Below are 20494 nucleotides of genomic sequence, written 5' to 3' on the forward strand. Positions count from 1 at the left end.
GAGGAAATTGTTCCTGAATTACTTGGAAGCTCATTATCTTCTGAATGTCAGTCTGTAACCTTTGATTTGAGTCTTGTTAATTACCTGAAAATAGCTCATGCCTCCACCTCCCTCAAACTGGCCCCTTCCTTTTAATATCCTGACTGGTGAGTTGTACAAAGCCCATTGCAAAAGTGAAAGAGATGCAGGCTGAAGAGATGGTGCACACCTGAGCAAACAAGTCACTGGCCTGTTGTTATACACCAAAAGCAGGGGTGGGTGGGTAGATGTTTTTGTGTAATATCTTGCAGCCTGGAAAGATTAGCAGAGAAGACTTTTATCCCAATGTTTTTCAGTCTCAGGCTGCAGAATTCTTATTGAAACCTAATCTTAGTATGCCAAGTGAGTTGTTACTGAAAGAGCAGTTACGATAGGGGCCTTAGCCCAGGCCTCAAAAGCAGTGCCTCCCAAATTCCCCGATTCTCCAGTTGAGACAGTGAATCCCTCTTGATTTTCAGGACACCTCAAATTGTATGCACCTTTCCGGTCGGCAGAGACCAGGCTTAGAGATACAGCAAAGGCAGGAATCTGCAAAATGATTTTAAGTTCCAAATCTCGAGCCTGGATCTTCCCCTTAAATGGGAATGGCGTTGATATATGCTGGGGATGGCATCAGGGGATTTAAGCAAGGGAGGAGGAGATTCATGCCAGGAGAAAGCTGAATGGGCAGTCATTCTCGTGGCACTAGTGGCTCCATTGCTCATCTGCTGTGTGAACTTGGGCAAGTCATTTAACTTCTCTGTGCCTCAGTTACCTCATCTGGAATATGGGGATTAAGACTGTGAGCCCCATATTCATTTCATTCAATCGCATTTATTGAGCACTTACTGTGTGCAGAGCACTGTACTAAGTGCTTGGGAAAGTACAACACAGCAATAAAGTGAGACAATCCCTGCCCACAACCAGCTCACAGTCTACGCGGGGAGACAGACATCAATACAAGTAAACCGGCATCAAGAAATCAGCACAACAAGTATCAATATAAATAAATAAAATGACAGATATATACATAAGTGCTGTGGAGTGGGGAGTGGGGGACAGAGACTTTGTCCAGTCTGGCTTAGAGAAGCAGCGTGGCTCAGTGGAAAGAACATGGGCTTTGGAGTCGGAGGTCATGGGTTCAAATCCCAGCTCCACCACTTGTCAGCTGTGTGACTTAGGGCAAGTCACTTAACTTCTCTGTGCCTCAGTTACCTCATCTGTAAAATGGGGATTAAGACTGAGCGCCCCATGTGGGACAACCTGATTACTTTGTATCCCTCCCAGCGCTTAGAACAGTGCTTTGCACATAGCACTTAATAAATGCCATCATTATTACTATTACCCCAGTGCTTAGTACAGTGCCTGGCACATCATAAGTGCTTAACAAATACCATTTGAAGACAAAACAAAAACTACTAGTGTGCTCCTAAACAACAGGAGGAGAGAACTTGGTTTCCCTTACTTAGCTCTGGGAGGGAGTTTCAAATAAGAACATTAACTGATAATCATAATGGCATTTATTAATCAATCAAGCAAAGGCATTTATTGAGTGCTTACTGAGTGCAGAACACTGTACTAAGCTCTTGACAGTATACTACAACAGAGTTTACAATATAAAGGGGGAGTGTGTAGTCTAGCCTAATAAAACTCATTAAAAATAGTTTTGGAATGACCAGTACCTGTTACATTTAACCCTTTTTCTTTTCTAACAATGATACAGAAATAGTGGCTTCCCCCCTCCCTTCCCCGGCTTCTCCCTCCTTTCCCCGGCTTCCCCCTCCCTTCCCCTTCTTGGGGAACCATGAGAACCCAAACAACCACTGATTTAAGAATCTGTGAAGGAGCAAGACATTGGTTTTCATTCGTATCAAGGCCTGGAGAGATTGAGGATTTGTGCAACTGTGCCCTTTCCCCACAGCAGGGTGGGTTGTGCTCTAATTTGGCTCTTCATTTTGAAATCCATAAATACTTAGAGCAGAAGTAAGAATTTTTCAAATACCAAGCTTGATGCACATTGGAAACTGACCTTCTCCATAGCTGAGAATTTTTTTTAAGGGGGAGAAAAGAGAGAAAGGGAAGGAGAGCCAAAGGCTGAACTGTGTGGTCAATTTGGCTAGCCTGAGTCAGCCCAGTCTGAAGACTCTGTATTGTGACTCATAGGCCCCTTCAAGAGCATCTCCCCCTCTAGATTGTAAGCTCACTGTGTGCAGGGAACATGTCTACCAACTCAGTGCTACTGTGCTCTCCCAAATGCTTGGTACAGTGCTTTGCACACAGTAAGCACTCAATAAATGTGATTGATTGATTGCTTGAATACTAATCACAACTCATTGGGCTGAACAATTGTGACTGGGCGAGCAAGAGAATTGGGCTTCCGGTTTTTTTGCCCCATTCGAGGCACTGTCTCCTGAAGAATGATGGAAATGATCTTTCGGGGGGCTGGGTGGGGCTGTGTTCAGTGATTTTGGTGCCATTGTTAAAAAATTAGCCTGAACTAACTAGAGAAGGGACGGTAGGGGCAATGCACATTAAGAACAGTACTTTCTCTGGACTTTCACCTGACCACGTGGGTCATAGTAATGATGACAGGTGTGTCATAGTAACGATGCTGGGAGCTTTTTAAAAATTTTGGCATTTGTTTGATGACATTGACCATGCTGTGGTAAGTCATGACATTTTTCCTTTAAGATTCCATGCTCATTCGGAACTGGTTCCAAAGTGCTTTTGTTAGCGGGGCTGAGGTGCAGGAGGAGTGGTATTGAGAATCACCACTGGCTTCCCCTGAGCTGTGGCAGATGTTTTAAGATGCACAGCAGTATGGGTCTAATTAGAACAGGGTCCCATAGTAATCTTTTCCACTGTGGCCTGAAAAGTGATTGCTGTTTATTGGGGCAAGAGAATAATGCAATCCACGTGCTGCTTCACTCACTTCTGGCTCTTCAGCAGCTCTAAAATGACCAGCCAAAATGTCGTGTGTGTATGGGTGTGTGAGAGAGATTTAAAATTGAGTGCAGTACTACAAAGAGCTACAGATAAGGATTCTTTGGAAGATTCTATGCCTGTTGACAATTAGAAAAGCTGTAAGCTTTGAACAGGCCCAGGGATTGGTCTCACAGCTGAAAGCCATAAATCTGCAGACCACATGATTTAACACTTTTTCTCCCCCACCCCATTCCCCAACCCTTCCCTGCTACCTCATCCCCAACAGCAATAACTCACAAAAGCCACGCGCAGTGCTAGAGTCCATAACTTTTCCATTTACTCTTGCCCAGAAGAGGATTCTTAACAGACTGGGGCAGCCGAGAGGCTCCTATATATTTGGTAGGGACAGATGGCCTAGCCAAAAGTAAGCTGATTGTGAAACATTTGCAAAACACATGTCCTTTTAAAAAGTTTGAAGATAAAAATGTCATTAGCAACTCACACACTCTAATTATTCCCTGAGCATCCTTATGGTAATTATTCCTTTCCATGTACCCAGACCTTCACACCTCTCTCAGCTGGTTCCTTGCCAGGACCAAAGTGACTTTGTGCAGAGCCAAGGCAATGAGTTAGAGAGACAAGGGAGGCTGGAAAGTTATTTGGGCCAGAGATCTGGTGAAAGCCAATGGTGCTCCGTCCAGAAGCTGGCCACAATCAATTACAGTCATTCTTATGGTGCTCTCACTTCTACTTCTATTTCTTTCTTGATTCTCATCTCATTTTTTCCCCATGTAACAACCCTTAGGGGGCTCCAGGGCATGAAAGGAATTTGCTCAAGGTCAGCGAGTTAATAGATTGAGGGCTCTTCGATACTGAAGGGCACATCAAAGAAACAAATATGTTCCAGGCTTCAGAGGGCTGGAATCAGTCAATCAATGGTATTTACTGAGCGCTTACCGTATGCAGAGCACTGAACTAAGCAGTAGGGAGATTATAATACAACAGAGTTGTTAGACACCTTTCCTGTCCACAGAGAGCTTATAGCCCAGAGGGGGAGACATGTAAAAATAAATTATGAATTTGTACATAAGTGCTGTAGGGTTGAGGCTGAGGTGAATATCAAGTGCTTAAAGATCCAAGTGCATAGACAATGCAGAAGGGAGAGGGAGTAGTAGGGAAAATATGGGCTTAGTCAGGAAAGGCCTCTTGGGAGAGATGTAATTTTAGTAAGGCTTTAAAGTAGAGGAGAGTGGTGGTCTGTCGTATATGAAGGGGGAGGGAGGGAGTTCCAGGCCTGAGGCAGAACGTGGGCAAGGAGTTAGCGGTGAAAATAGATGAGATTGAGGTTCAGTGAGTAGGTTGGTGTTAGAGACGTGAAGTGCGTGGGATGTCAGGAACAAGAGGAACAGGGAATTAATCGACCAACTCTGTTATATTGTACTCTCCCAAGTGCTTAGTACAGTGCCCTGCACACAGTCAGTGCTCAATAAATATGATTGATTGATTAAAGAGCTATTCCAAAAGAATCTAAGGATAGCAAACGTTGTCATTTGCTAGTAGGCATCTTCAATAGTCAAGAATCAATCAGTTGAACTTACTGAGCACCAACTGTATACAGACTCCTCTCCCAGGTACTTAGTAGAGTACTCTGCACAGAGTAAGCACTCGATAAATACTATCTATTGATCACAGGGCAGTAATCAAGAAGCAGGGTGACGGTGACCTAGTAGAAAGAGCATGGGCCTGGGAATCAGAAGACCTGGGTTCTAATCCCAGCTCTGCCACTTGTCTGCTGTGTGATCTTAGGCAAGTCACTTAGCTACTGTGTGCCTCAGTTTCCTCATCTAGAAACTGGGGATTAAATCCTCCTCCCTCCTAGTTAGACTATAAGCCCCTGTGTGTCAGGGATTATGTCCAACCTGATTATCTTGTATTTACCCCAGCACTTAGAACAGTGCATGGCACATAGAAAGTACTTAAGAAGTACCTTTAGTAGTAGTAGTAGTAGTAGTAGTAGTAGTAGTAGTAATTGTAGTAGTAGTAGTAATAGTATACTAAGTGTTTGGGAGAGTACGACAGATTTACAGAAGCAGTGTGGCCTAGTGGATAGAGCATGGCCAGGGAGTCAGAAGGTCCTGGGTTCTAATTCCAGCACGGTCACATGTCTGCTGTGTGCACTTGGGCAAGTCACTTCACTTCTCTGTACCTCAGATACCTCATCTGAAAATGGGGAATAAGAGTGTGAGCCCTATGTGGGACAGGGACTCTGTCCAACCCAATTAGCTTGTATCTACCCCAATGCTTAGTAACAGTGCCTGGCACATAATAAGTGCTTAATAAATACCACAATTATTATTATTATCATGTAGAAGACACGATCCCTGTCCTCAAGTAGCTTGCAATCTAGCAAACCAACAGATCTGCAGTAAAAAAGTCAGTCACCAGCAAGTAATATAATTCCTCTCTTCTCTGTGGCAAGGAAAATTAAGGCATCTTTAGCTTTGAGATTCTAAAAACCAGAGACCAAATATCCCCTAAATTTTTCACTTGCCTGGGTTGTGTCTTTGGTGCCAAACCCAGTTTTCTCCAAAGGCATGCTTTAGATTTACATCCCTAACCACTCTCTCCCATCTGAAAAACTTCTTTTTCTGCTCCCGATATAAATATGGTTCACACATTTGACTCGCAAAGCCCTTCTTTCAAAATCTAGGAAACTTGACCCCCTTTTACATTTGGTTTGAAAGACTTCATGCAAGAAGGAAGTCAACATGTTTGAAGAAGAGAAAAATTCTCCTGGGAACCTAACTGGTGTGAATTTTCTGAATTGTCTTCAAGTTCATTATGCTGTATGAAATGGAAACAGTCCAACAAGCATCATGCATAGAAAATGGGGTTTTCTATGAATGCCCATTTTTTTCACTGGCCTTATACAAGTAGATTAGCTAACCTCTCAATTCGGGGCTTTTGGGGAAACCTTTATTTCACTGAGCGACAGCCTCTTGTCCTTTCAAAGCAGAGGCAAGGAACTGAGGAATGATTTAGCTTTCTAACCTCAGCATGCAGTGAGCTGCTTTCCAGTTGCATTTATAAAAGCCAACCAGTTGATGTGGAATTAGTAAGACTGGTGTCCCAGTCCTGAGGTACTTAATTATTGATAGTTGCCGGGGAGGTACAACTTTCCATTTTGAGCTTGGAGTCTGAGGATTGGGGGAAGATCTATGAAGGAGTGAGTTCTGAGGGAACAAAGACAGAGAGGGAGGGGAAGAGGGAGGAGGAAAGTGACAGAAAGTAATTAGGAGGGAGCAAAGGGGGCAAAAGGATCCATGCTTGTTCCTTCTCTTCTGCCCCCTTTTTGGTCCTCACGGGGCACTGGGGCTGACCACATGCAGGGGCTGAGCACAAAAATTTCTTCTCCCTCTTTCCCTGACACTCCCTGAGAAGGAGACATTCACACAACTGCCTTACCCCTATCTAATAATAATAATGATAATAACAATAATAATTGAGAAGCAGCATGGCCTAGTGGAAAGAGCGTGGGCCTGAGAGTTAGAGGGACTGGGTTCTAATTCCAGCTCTGTCATGTGCCTGCTGTGTGAGCTGGGGCAAGTTATTTAACTGCTCTGTGCTTCAGTTTTCTCCTTTGTAAAAGGACCTGGGTTCTAATCCTAGCTCTGCCTATTGCTTGCTGTGTGACCATGGGCAAGTCACTTCACTTCTCTGTGCCTCAGTTTCCTCAACTTTAAAATGGGGATTCAACACTTGTTCTCCCTCCTGCTTAGACTGTGAGTGCCATGTGGGACAGGGACTGTGTCCAACATGATTAACTTTGTATCTACCTCAGTGCTTAGAACAGTGCTTGATGCATAGCAATCATCATCATCATCAACAATTGTATTTACTGAGCACTATGTGCAGAGAACTGTACTAAGCACTTGGGAGAGTGCAAGACAACAGAATTAGCAGACACGTTCCCTGCCCATAACGAACTTACAGTAAGCGCTTAACAAAGATCACAATAATAATAATAATATAAAATAATTGAATATGTATATTCAAATGCAAGAGTTGTATACACACACATATATATGTATGTGTTGTACCTGTGTGTACCTACACACACACACACACACACACACACACACACACACACACAGGTACAACACATTTTAGACCTTTGGGAAGTCTTGATTGTCACTGCACCCTGAGCCCCCTACAGGTCCCCTTCACCACCAGACTTACTGGACTCTTTCCCTTTCAAGTTTCAAGAAATACAAGGATTTTGTATTTCTTTTATTTCATTTTTCCAAGCTCCTTTTTGTATTTCTTTTATTTCATTTTTCCTATTTTGTCTGTTGCCAAACCCTCTCCCAGCTTTTTTTAGTTTGTGAGCCCCTAGAGGGCTAAGGACCGTGACTATCATTGACCTGGGTATTTTTCCCCAGTGCTTAGTACAGTGCTATGCACAGTAAGCACTTAGTAATTACTATTACCACCACTAAGTGCTGAAGATGGGTATATATAATATACAAATGCAAGAGGAGGTGTCTGAAAGGTTGAGAAGATCTCGGATGCTGATGACTTGTTGAGTAAGGCCTGTTGGAGGATTTTAGCAGGGCTTTGAAGGTGGGGAAGGCTGCAATGTGGTGAATTTTCTGGGGAAGGGAGTTCCCAGGCAGGGGGACAGTTGAGAACAAGGCACGGTTAGAAGGTTAGCTTGAGTGGAATGAAGGGTTTGAACAAGAGAGAAGGTATTGAAGAGTTTTGCCAATTTCATTTTTTCTCCAAAATAAATTTAGAATGTGAAGAATAAAATGTATTATTACACAGTTAGTGCTCAGTAAACATGATTCATTCCAACATTCCAGTGTTGGTGGACGGTAGCTTCTCTGGTTTCTGGTGGGTTCTGGATGGCACATGCAGAGAAAACACCTTTCAGAAATAGGTACTGAACTCCCACAGACCACATTAACCAATTTTGATACCACTGCATCAAAGTAAACTCATGTTTAGTCCACACGGCTTCACAAAAGCAGCACACATACACACAGGGTTTCTTCTAGACTGTAACTAGTTGTGGGCAGAGAACATCTCTACAAATTATGTTGTATTGTACTCTCCCAAGCACTTAGTACAGTGCTCTGCACACAGCAAGCACTCAATAAATAAGTAGTGTTGCCTAGTGGAAAGAGCACGGTCCTGGGAGTCAGAGAACCTGGGTTCTAATCCCCGCTCTGCCACTTGTTGGCTACGTGACCTTGGGCAAGTCGCTTAACTTCTCTGTGGCTCAGTTACCTCATCTGTAAAATGGGAATTAAGACCGTGAGCCCCACATGGGACATGGACTGTGTCCAACCTGAGTAACTTGCGTCTATCCTAGCCATTAGTACAGTGCCTGGCACATTGTAAGCACTTAACAAAAACCGTTAAAAAATAAATAAATACCATTGATTTATTGATTGATTCTGACCACATCATTTTCAATCCCGAGAGACGCATGTTGTCAGAAGAACATCCTGAATTCCCCACAGTGTTCTCCCCGTGGTGTGTTATGGAAGAAAACTGAATATCCTGGACTCTAAGTAAACTCTAAGGAATATATATCAAATTGCTTATAGCATTATGGTGGTAGTTGGGGCAGGAAGATTGCTAGCCTTGTCAGAGAGAGCGAGAGAGAGAACAGGGCATCCGCTCTGTTAACTGGAAGGGGTTTCTTGTAGAGTGTGCAAATTTCTAGGCATAGGAGATGCCAGTCATCAAGATATGACCCTGAGCTATAGAAGATAGGGAATGCTTCTCATCCATGCCTGTGGCTTTTCCTTGTACAATGAAAGCAAAGCAAAAAATGCATAAAGGATTAAACCACCATTTCAAATGCAAATCATTAAAGCAAGCTGTGACCCAAATATTTGTTGTGGCATTGCTCAAAAAATTTCAGCCTATTGAAAAGAGTGGAAGAAATGAAGCACTAAAAACAGATAAAGCAAGAATATACCAGAATTAGGCTCTGGAAATTTTACTATATGTATTTACTATACTATATATACTATACTATACTATATGTATATGTATACATATACTATATGTATTTTAATTTAAGCTTCAGAGTGTGTGAAGACTGGACAAATTATACTTAAAAATTCAATAATATTTAAGGCTTTTTTTTAGAAGGTTGGCTGTGGTGTTTCATCTTAGCTGAATAGCCTTATGAACGGACCTGATAAAATAGGAAGAGAAACCTCACATGGACCTGGGAAAATTGGGAAATGCAGAATTTGGGAAGCAGGGAAATGTGCAGAGAGCAGACAAAATAACAAAAGCCTCACATGGCCACTTAATTATCGGGAAAATTGCTTACCCTGTAATGTTCTTTTTCTCTCTTCATAACATCACCTACCTGTTGGCCTATGGGAAAAGCTGTTTCTGATTGGCAAATTTCATTAACTCTGAAAAGCTGTGGAAGATGAAGTAATTGATTTTTGTGTGACTGTCTCTGTTCTCATGGTATGGTTCAGGGAAAGGTGCTTAACTACCTGCCATCTTTATAATTGCCTACAAAGCATGCTCCCATAAAAATTGAGATTTCTAAAACTCCTTTAACCCCAGGAGATCAAAGTGCTTCATAGGAAGGGAGGGGGATGGGTAGAAGCCCTGAAGTCCATTGCCCCCTCCCTATTCCTATGGCAATGAAGCTTCTCTAACCCAGTGCTGAGAAGAGTGCGTGATACATAGAAAGCACTTAACAAATACCATCATTGTTATTAGTATCATTATCGGTTCAGTCAGAGCCCTGTCCCACATTGGGCTCGTGGTCTAATAATAATAATGGTATTTGTTAAGCACTTACTATGTGCCAGGCACAGTACTAAGCACTGGGGTGGACACAAGCAAGTTGGGTTGGACATAGTCCCTGTCCCACATGGGATTCACAGTCTTGCTCCCCATTTTACAAATGAGGTAACTGAGGCCCAGAGAAGTTAAGTGACTTACCCAAGGTCACACAGCAGACAAGTGGTGGAGCCGGTATTAGACCTTCTGACTCCCAGATACGTGCTCTATCCACTATGCCATGCTGGTTCTCAAAATGAATGGTGGCTTATCAAAATGAAATGAATGGTGACTTTTGGTCAAAAACATGAGGTTCTGAATCCCCTGTTACCCTCTCAGGGTCACACCTGGAGAGTTTCCAGTACTCTACCAGTATCGACTACAGGAGGGAGAGTCAAGCAGAAGCATACCCATTACATTTTTAGCTTGGCCAGTGGCTAGCGAGTGGAAGGCAACCTGCTACAAGTCAAGACTCCCCTATGCTGGGCAGCAGCGGCATGGGAGAGAGTTGAGGGCGGAGACTCAGGTTTACTGCATGGAAGGAGGCAACGGTAAACCACTTCTGTATTTTTACCAAGAGAACTCTATGGATACACTACCAGAATGATGGCAGATGGAGGTGGGGCATTCTGGGAGAGATGTGTCCATGGTGTCGCTATGGGTTGGAGACGACTCAACAGCATAAGACAAGACAAGAATCCCCTGTTCCTGGTGGCAGTGTCTCAAAAGCCAAAATGAGAAAACACCCACCACATTAATGGGTTTCTGCAATAAACTCCCTCCAAACCCTTGAGAATTTGTGGAAGCCCCAGGGAGACACAGACTTCCCCCAAGGCACATACCTTCAGATGGACTGGGAAGCTTTGGGTGGGAACTGAATCTCCCAGCTGGTGGTAGCAGCTGTTGCCTTCAGCCATCAGCACTGTCACTTTTTGACCCTGATGGCTAGGAAATCCCTGGAATGCAGAGTCAGGGAAAGCTCCCAAATTTCCAAAGTTCCCTAAGTTCACTCCTAATATTGGAACGAGACTTTGATTTCCAGGCTGTCTGAGTCACTGATGGAAACAAAGCAAACCAAGAAGATAGGCACAAACCTCCGAGCTGCTCAGCCTTGCAGCCCGGGCTGACTTACGTATAGGAAAACAGCCCCACAGGTGATTGTGGAAGCAGTGGAGCTCGCTGCTAGGGGCCGTGCCATGCTGGGCTTTCTGCTTTCAATGTCCTGGACCACATCCCACTCGTTGTCCTGCTCGTTGTCATCTTGTGTTCTTAATCTGATATGAAAGATGTTTTAATTAAATACATGCATGGGTACTATCAGTTTTTCCTAGCTTAAAAATGTGATGTTTACTTTTGAGGGCCTCCAGATGTAGGGCCTTTGGGAGATTTTTTTTTTTTTTTTTTGGTGTTGTGTTTGTCCTTGCTTCCAATTACAGTCAGCAGCAGACTTAAAATTGTACAGTTCAGTATAGTTGACCGAATGAAATTTAAACCTATACATAAGTTCTCCCGGGGAGGCGGCACAGCCTCCATCTCTGATCATGAGATGAATTGTCTGAAGGGCACTGGGATGTTGCCTCCTGAGGACTGCTCCTCATGATGGCTGCCTGGGGAGAGAGTTGGAGAAGGAGGGCAGCTGCTTTGCCTATGGGGACTACCTTCCCTCCACTGTCTGCCTCCTCCCCCTGAACCAGATTCAGTTTTTCTTTCACCTTTATCCCCACTCCACCGGGAACCAGAAGGTTGTGCATAGACCTTAGTGGGAACCAGCTGAGATTCTGGGCTTTCTCAGGCAAGATACCCCTAAAAAGTTGCAGTGCCTTCGGGGCCATCGCTGATGATCATAACAGCTCCCATGAGTCCATTTGTTTTTGCCTCAAGCGGCATGCTGCATCTTATTTTTGAAGCCTGATACCATCCAAACTGCTGCCATGTTAATCCTAGAATTTCTCCTATCCTACCTTGATTTACTGCATCAGCCTCCTTGCTGGCCTCCATGCTTCCCAACTCCTCAAGAACCTCCAGTGGTTGCCCATCCATCTCAAACTGAACCTCTTTACCATCGGCTTTAAAGCACTCAACCATTTTGCCCCCTCCTACCTCACCCCCTGCTCCCCTATTACAACCCAACCCACACGCTCCACTCCTCCAACTTACTCACTGTACCTCGATCTTATCTATCTTGCCAACAACCTCTCATCCACGTCCTGCCTCTGGCCTCGAACACCCTCCCTATTCATATCCGACACCCACAAATGTTATTAAAAGCACATCTCCTCCAAGAGGCTTTCTCTGACTAATCCCTCATTTCCCTTATCTCCCATTTCCTTCTGTGTCGCCCAAACACTTGGTGGAAGCAGCACGGGCTTTGGAGTCCGAGGTCATGGGTTCATATCCTGGCTCTGCCAATTGCCAGCTGTGTGACTTTGGGCAAGTCACTTCACTTCTCTGGGCCTCAGTTCCCTCATCTGTAAATGGGGATGAAGACTGTGAGCCCCCCGTGGGACTATCTGATCACCTTGTAACTTCCCCAGCGCTTAGAACAGTGCTTTGCACACAGTAAGTGCTTAATAAACGCTATTATTATTATTATTATTATTTACACCTTTTATTCACTCCTCTCACAGCCCCCAGAACACTTATGTGTATATCCGTAATTTACTCATTTATATTAATGTTTGTCTCCCCCTCTAGACTGTAAGCTCCCTCATTGTAGGCAGGGAACACCTTTACCAACTCTGTTGCATTGTACTCCCCCAAGCTCTTAGTATGGTGTTCTGCATAGAGCAAGTGCTCAACAAATATGATCGACTGACTGCTATAGCCCAGTATTTTCCAATCACTATCATTAGGCAGGAGAGAACTGAGGTCCCGAGAGGCAAGTTGGCTTTTTCAGGGAACACCCAGCAAGTCAGCATTGAACCTGGGTCCTTGAGTCTCAGAGCTCTACACTGCCCTTCTGAATCAATCAATCAATCAATCGTATTTATTGAGCGCTTACTGTGTGCAGAGCACTGTACTAAGTGCTTGGGAAGTACAAGTTGGCAACATATAGAGACAGTCCCTACCCAGCAGTGGGCTCACAGTCTGAAGAATTCCGTGGGTTCGAAGGTCCAAATCCATTATGTTCTGTGCCTCAGGTTACCCATCTATCAAGCGATTTCCTCATTTTCTCTTCCATTCCTCAGCGGGAGCAAGTCAAAGTTGAAGTTTGCATTCGTCAGAACAAAGTTAAGGCTGGGGGATTTCCAAATCTCCAAATCTGAATGTCTAAGACTGGGGGAGTCCTGAATTGTCAGAACACAAAAGGAAGTTGAGAAAAGGATGTGGTTCAGATGACCACTGAATGAACTTTATTCATCATCATCTTCAACATCATCACCGTCATCAGTATCCCTGTGTGCCAGGCACTGAACTAGTTTCTTGGTAACAGTTCCTGCCCTTACGGAAAAACTGAATGGTGGACACAAATTGCAACCATACAATAGGTCCAAGAGGCAGATCATAGATCAGTCAGTCGGTGGTGTTTATTGAGTGCTCACTGTGTGCAGAGCACATACTCAGTGCTTGGAAAAACACAAATAGAGATGTTAGACACGATCCCTGCCCTCAAGGAGCTTAAGAGTGGCTAATGGGTTGACGTGACAGTTTCTCATCAAGGGACTTACTTTTGCTGCCTTTGGAGCCTCCAAACCTACATGTTTGACCCCTATCCAGTTAGGCTGCATAAAGCTGGACCCACCCTCATCTCTCACATGCCTGTAGGTGGCCCACCCGCTCTTCCCCTCCCTGGCATCCCAGAGCTTTCTGTAATCAAAACTCACCCATCCCTACACCTCCCCAATTCCCCCAGCTCCCCTAGTCTCACTGAGCCCCCTCCAATCAAAATCCACTCCATTCCCCCCTCCGCAGCCCCAATATGGATGACACCACGCCACGGTTGCTGCCTGCCTCCTCACTCACCAGCAAAACGTCAAATGGCTGAAGCTGGGGCCGGTTAGGGTGGCGCAGAAAGAGAACAGGTAGCAATAAAGGCGAGTGGGGGTGGGGGAGAACATCAGATGTTTTCTGCTAAGTCTCCTCTTCCCCTTTCTAACCCCATCCTCTGCCACCATTTCCATCCCACCTTTGGCTCCCCAGCTTTTCAGGAGTGCGGACAGTCTGACCCAGAAAAGGTTGGGGCAGGGGCAACAGCTGGAGCAAGCTCTATTCTGTTGCACACACAAAAAAGTTACAAAAACCATTCATTCACTCAATTGTATTTATTGAGCACTTACTGTGTGCAAAGCACTGTACTAAGGGCTTGGAAGAGTACAATATAACAATAAACAGACACATTCCCTGCCCGCGACGAGCTCATAGTCCAGATCGGGGTGCAGAGGGAGTGGGGAGATAGGGGGTATGCCCAAGCTGTGGGGAGGGTTCAGGATGGCTGGGTTGGGAAGGATGGGGTGAGACTACTTCCTAGGCAAATTGATCACATTGGCCAAATTCGAATTCAAGCAGAAGCGATTTGGACCCAACGTGACTAAGGAGGTGGGGATCAGTTGAGAAGGGCCTCCTAGAGGGGGTTTGCTTTGCAAGTGAAGAGGAATGTGCGGGATGCAGGGATTCACTATTAAATGCTGTGTGGCATCCTCAGGGGTGAAGCTGGTGTTGACTTGAGCCATTTCCCTTGATTTACATTTGCTTGAATGAAAAATCTGTTTTGAAGGGGAAAAAAAATAATTAGATGCTACACTGTTCTTCTATTAAATATCAGTGGAACCATTTATTGGACACTGGCTTTTCTTGAAAGTCCCATTGTTTTTCTATTAAATATTAGAGGGGCCATTTGTCTAGCTTCTCTCAGGAATCATGCAGTAGTTGTCAGTTGAGTTCAATGTGCCTGCACAAGCACTTGAAGACACCCTTTTCCCCTTTGTCCGTGTTTTGATTACATTTCTCAGTCTAATCTCATTTACTTGGTTTCAAGTCAGTTGACATGCCATTAAGTTTATAGGGCAAAGGAAAGAATTGAATTTAAACCTCAATAAAAAGAACACATGATTGCAAACTGTCTTGTGGCAAAAGAAGTGGAAAGCGTGGTCAACTTGGGTCTGAAGTGATTAATTTTGAATTATCTTTCATATTCGTTAAAAATCTGGATAGTACTTAACATTTATTGGGCATCAGAAGGGAATTAACCCAAATGCCTGGGTTTACACTCTAACTCAAAACCTGCTGTGGGTAAACAAACTTTATTGAAATGGCTCTTTTTCCCTTCTTCAACAGAATTATTAGTGAACATTTTATGTGTCTATACTCTCTCCTCGAACCCTTGCCATCTGGCTTCCATCCCTTCCACTCCACTGAAAGTGCTCTCTCTCTCTCTCTCTCTCTCTCCCTGTCACCAGTGACCTCCTTCTTGCCTAATCCAATGGACTCAATGCCATCGTAATCCTCGTTGACCTCTCATATGCTTTCGATGCTGTGGATCACCCTCTTGTCCTGGAAACTTTACCTAACCTTGGCATCACTAACACTGTCCTCTCCTGGTTCCCCTCCTATCTCTCTGGCTGCTCCTTCTCAGTCTCTTTTAGCAGTCTTCTACTCTCTCTTGCTCTCCTCTCTAAAAGTGGGAGTCCCTCATGGCTCAGTTCTGGGACCCCTTCTATTTTCCATCTTCACCCACTCCCTTGGAAAACTCATTTGCTCCTATAGCTTCAACTACCATCTTTCCCAAATTTACCTCTTCAGCACTGACCTCTCGACTCCTCTGCATTGTCGCATTTCATCCTGCCTTCGGGACATCTCTACTTTGTTGTCCCACTGACACCTCAAACTTAACACATCCAAAACAGAACCCTGTCATCTTCCCACTCAAACCCTGTTCTCCCCTTGACTTTCCCATCCTTATTTACACACTATCATCCTACCTGACTCACAAGCCTGCAGCCTTGGCATTATCCTTGACTATCTTTCTCCTTCCATCTGCATATTCCATCAGTCAGTTTCCAAATCCAGTCAGTTCTACCTTCACAGTGTCTCTAGCCCTGCCCCCCCCCCATCCATAGTGCTACCACTTGATCCAAGCACTTATCCTATCCTGCCTTGACTACTGCATGTCTCCTTACTGACCTCCCTGCCTCCTATCTCTCTTTTCTCCAGTCCAAACTTCATTCTACTACCTGGATCATTTTTCTAAAACATAATTCTGCTCACATCTCCTGGCATCTCAAAACTCTCTAGTGGTTGCCCATCTGTTGTCACAATTTTTTTTATGGTATTTGTAAAGCACGTACTCTGTGCCAGGCACCATACTTTCCCATTCTTCCCATTCTTCTTCCTGGGTGGGCTCTGGTACAATCCCTGCCCTTGAGGAGTTTACAGTCTAGTGGGGGTGACAAACAATAAAATACATTACAGAAAGGGAAAATTAACAGAGTATAAGAGCATATATATAAGTGCTGTAGGGGTGGGAGTAGGGTGAATATCAAAGTTCTTCGTGGATTCAGATCGAAGTGCATAGGCAACCCAGAAAGGAAGGGTAATAGAGTAGGGAGATGAAGAGTTAGTCAGGGAAAGCTTCCTGGAGGAGATACGATTTTACTAGGGTTATGAGGGTGGGGAGAGAGGTGGTCTGAAGGGGGAGGAAGTTCCAGCCAGAAAGCAGGGTGTGAGCAAAAGGTCAATGGCAAGAAAGATGAGATCAAGGCATAGTGGGTTGGTGTTACAGGAGTGAAGTATGTGGACTGGGTTGTAGTGGGAGAAGAGCAAGGATAGGAAGCTGGGGAGGACTACGTGAATTCTTAAAGCTGATGGTGAGGAGTTTCTGCTTGATGCTTGACCTGTGTGATCTTGGGCAAGTCACCTAACTTCTCAGTGCCTCAGTTCACCTGTAAACTGGGGATCAAGACTTTGAGGCCCATGTGGGACATGGACTGTGTCCAATCTGATTAGCTTATATTCACCCCAGCACTTAGTACAGTGCCTGGCATGTAGTAAGCACTTAACAAATACCACAATTACCACAATTATTAATTTCCCTGGCGATTTCTTATAGGATATAGATCATGTTGTTAGCATACAGTTCCAACCCAAGTGGTTTCTGGCCCAAAGGAAACCAAGGCAAACTTCTCACCCACTTTGAACACAGCCAGAGTCCTGCATTTTGATAACTGGGAGTAAAGTACATTCTTGGATATGAAACACTGATTTTGCAATGTAAATTTCCTTTGGATAACTTAGGCTTCCTCCCCCCATTTTGTTTAAAGAACTGGCTAGACTGTGAGTCCCCTTTTAGACTGTGAGCCCACTGTTGGGTAGGGACTGTCTCTATATGTTGCCAACTTGTACTTCCCAAGTGCTTAGTACAGTGCTTTGCACACAGTAAGCGCTCAATAAATACGATTGATTGATTGTTTGGCTATCCACATAACTATTTGGGAAATCATGAAGCCATTGAAAGAGGTACTGACACATTTCATCATCATCATCATCATCAATCGTATTACATTTCAGGACTGTAGTTATCTTCCAAATATTTTTATATGATTTGCAAAATCAAATCCCTTTCTAAAGATTTCCAGAACCCAGAACAAATGGTATTGTAATATATAAAATATTTTAATGCTCTGGAAACTGCCTTGTCATCAAAAGTAGATTCCTCGGACCATGCAATTTCACAGGGTCTTACCAGAAGACAGAGATGGTTGGGGAACTAGTTTAAACTCCAGCTAGAAAAAATAGTGGGGACACTGAGAGAGAAAGGAAGAAGGAAAAGTTCACCAGAGATGTGACTCTCCTTTGAATTTGTGGAGTTTGCCTCCCGCATCCCTTCAAGGCTTAGTCTGGGTGTTTCTTTGAATCTTGTGTATTGGTTCTCCAGAATTCCTTGCTGATAACCTTATCCCCAAGTAATAGAGACCATGTGACCATCAACAGGAAGGGGTTTAGCAGTCCCCACTTATTCCCCCTCTAGACTGTGAGTTCATTGTGGGGAGGGAACGTGCCTGATGTTATATTGTACTCTACCAAGCACTTAGTACAATGCTCCCTCACCAGGCTCCGAGGCCAGGCCAGAGACTTTGGTCCAGCCTCGGAGCTCAGTGAGGATAGCGCTTAGTACAATGCTCTGCACACAGTAAGCTCTCAATAAATCCGATTGAATGAATGAATGAATGAAAGGATGAGCCAAGGCAGTGCGGTTTTGGAGGGCCTGAGAGCAAGGCGATTGCCTGGGTTTAGGAAGCACTTTGGCAGCCCTGGGGCCAGTTGTCATATACACAGTGCCATCCCCAAGTCCCAGGCCAAAGACCTTTTGCTCCTGCTATTTCAGCAGCAGCGGCCCTGGCCCAGGCGAGCCACTCTGACCAGGGCACTGTAGCCGCTTCGCCTCTTTGCAGGTAGCTGCAATGCAGCAGGAGACAACATGCAAATCTCATGACTTCCCCTCTCTCCCCTTCTTCTTCCTGGGTGGACTCTGGTACTGGCTGGGGTTTTGGGGGAGGAGCACTGGGCTCTAAAACTGGGGACCCAGTAAGGGGTTTATTCCTTCCCACCAACCCTAGGAACCAGGCTGGATATCTGCTCTCTCACTGAAAGCCTCACCCCAGTAAGCCCTTGCTTCTTAAATCCCCATCCTCTAAGCTCCACCCCAAATTGGCCCCACATTCACTTGGGAAAGGACAACCAAAACAATGAAAGGGTGTGGAGCAACTTCTGAAATAAAGCTGAGAGCAGTTGGATTTCACCCCTCCCCCCAGGACCCACAGCACTTTTGTACATATTTACCTGTAATTGATTCTAATGTCCCACCCCCGGCCCACCCCCCCCAGGCTGTGGGCTCATTGTGGGCAGAGAATGTGTCTGTTTATTGTTATAGTTCTAGTCTCCCAAGCGCTTAGTACAGTGCTTTGTGCACAGTAAGCACTCAATAAATATGATTGAATGAGTGAATGAATGAATGAATGTCTTTTTCCCTGTCTGGTCTGTAAACTCCTTTTGGGCATGGACTATGTCTGGCCTACTGTACTGTACTCTCCGAAGCGCTTCATACAGGGCTCAGCACACGGTAAGCACTCAAAAAATATTCATTCATTCAATCGTATTTATTGAGCTCTTACTTTGTGTAGAGCCCTGCATTAAGCTCTTGGGAGAGTACAATATAATCAATCAATTGTATTTATTGAGCGCTTACTGTGTGCAGAGCACTGTACTAAGCGCTTGGGAAGTACAAGTTGGCAACATATAGAGACAGTCCCTACCTAACAGTGGGCTCACAGTCTAGAAGGGGGAGACACAGAACAAAACCAAACGTATTAACAAAATAAAATAAATAGCCAAGTGGCGGAGCCGGGATTTGAACCCCTGACCTCTGACTCCAAAGCCCGGGCTCTTTCCACTGAGCCACGCTGCTTCCCTGTATGCTTCTTGTGGGCAGGGAACGTGTCTACCGACCGATATACTGTCCTCTCCCAAGTGCTTAATCCAGTGCTCAGCATACAGTAATCGCTCAATTAATATAACATTAAACTGACACATTCCCTGCCCACAGTGAGCTTACAGTCTACAGGGAGAGACAGACATTAATATAAATAAATAAACTCCAGACATGATACTATTTGTTAAGCACTTACTATGTGCCAGGCACTGTATTAAGCGCTGGGGTAGGTACAAGGAAATTGGGTTGGACACAGTTCCTGTCCGACATGGGGCTCACAGTCTCAATCCCCATTTTAAAGATGAGGTAACTGAGGCACAGAGAAGTTAAATGACTTGCCCCAGGTCACACAACATACAGGTGGTGGAGCTGGAACTGGAACCCATGACCTTCAGACTCCCAGGCCAGTTCTCTATCCACTAGTGGTAAAAAATAGCACTGATTAATTGATTGCGTGTCAGCCAGGGCAGATGAGGGATGCCAGAGCACTTAGTGCAGTGCTCTGCTCATAACAAGTGCTCAACAAATACCGTTGATTGATTGATGGATGGATGAATGAAGTCTACCAAATCAGGAAGGATATTTCTGTGTTCGACTTCCTGCTGTACCTCTCAAATTCCCAAAGCCGCCCAGAGAATGATAAACTGAGGCCTGGCTCCACCTAGTGGATCATTCCCCTATCGCCTGAGCAATACTTTATACAAAAAGCTGCTTCTGCTACAGATCAAGAAGCATTTTTCCATATGAACCCTTGTGGCTGACAAGGCCAATGCAGAACTGAAAGTTTCTTCCACATTGTGTGCATCGAGATATTGTCACGCTCTCTACTGTTACATTTGCTTTCCTGAGTGGCTGGCATCAACCAGTGAATCAATCAATCATATTCATTGAGAGCTTACTGTATGCAGAGCATTGTACTGACTGCTTGGGAGAGTACGACTGAATGCTTACCGTGTGCGGAACACCGTACTAAGCGTTTGCAAGAGTTCGATACAATAGAGTTAGTAGACACACTCGCTGCCCTCAAGGAGCTTACCAGCTTTGTTTCTCCTCCTTTGTGCAGAAATCTTTTTGAATCAATCGTTGGTATTTATCGAACGCCTGCTATATGCCAAGCACCATACTAAGCACTTAGGAAAGTACAATACAACAGAGTCAGTGGACACGTTTCCCGCCTGTACCAAGCATGGTCTATTTGCTGCTCACCCGTCAGGGTTGCCCATCTTCCGCTGCTGCCTCCCAGCTGTCCACTGTCATTGCCATGTTGTTTGAAGTTTTGCCTCACTGCCTTTCTTCTGTCCA

At 44.7% G+C, this 20494-nt stretch overlaps 1 protein-coding gene and 1 non-coding gene across 2 annotated transcripts in view; both read left to right on the top strand.

Annotated features, from left to right (window-relative positions):
- The window catches only part of LOC119947952 (guanine nucleotide-binding protein subunit alpha-14), a 222827-nt gene that overhangs the window by 189348 nt on the left and 12985 nt on the right, over nucleotides 1–20494 (top strand). The gene's annotated exons all lie outside the window — the stretch shown is intronic.
- Nucleotides 10098–10235, top strand: LOC119948442. Its single transcript, XR_005456837.1, has one exon. It is a non-coding gene; the product is annotated as a small nucleolar RNA SNORA7 (small nucleolar RNA).

The sequence above is a fragment of the Tachyglossus aculeatus genome, chromosome X4, assembly GCF_015852505.1.
Source record: "Tachyglossus aculeatus isolate mTacAcu1 chromosome X4, mTacAcu1.pri, whole genome shotgun sequence".
In the NCBI taxonomy this organism is placed as follows: domain Eukaryota; kingdom Metazoa; phylum Chordata; class Mammalia; order Monotremata; family Tachyglossidae; genus Tachyglossus; species Tachyglossus aculeatus.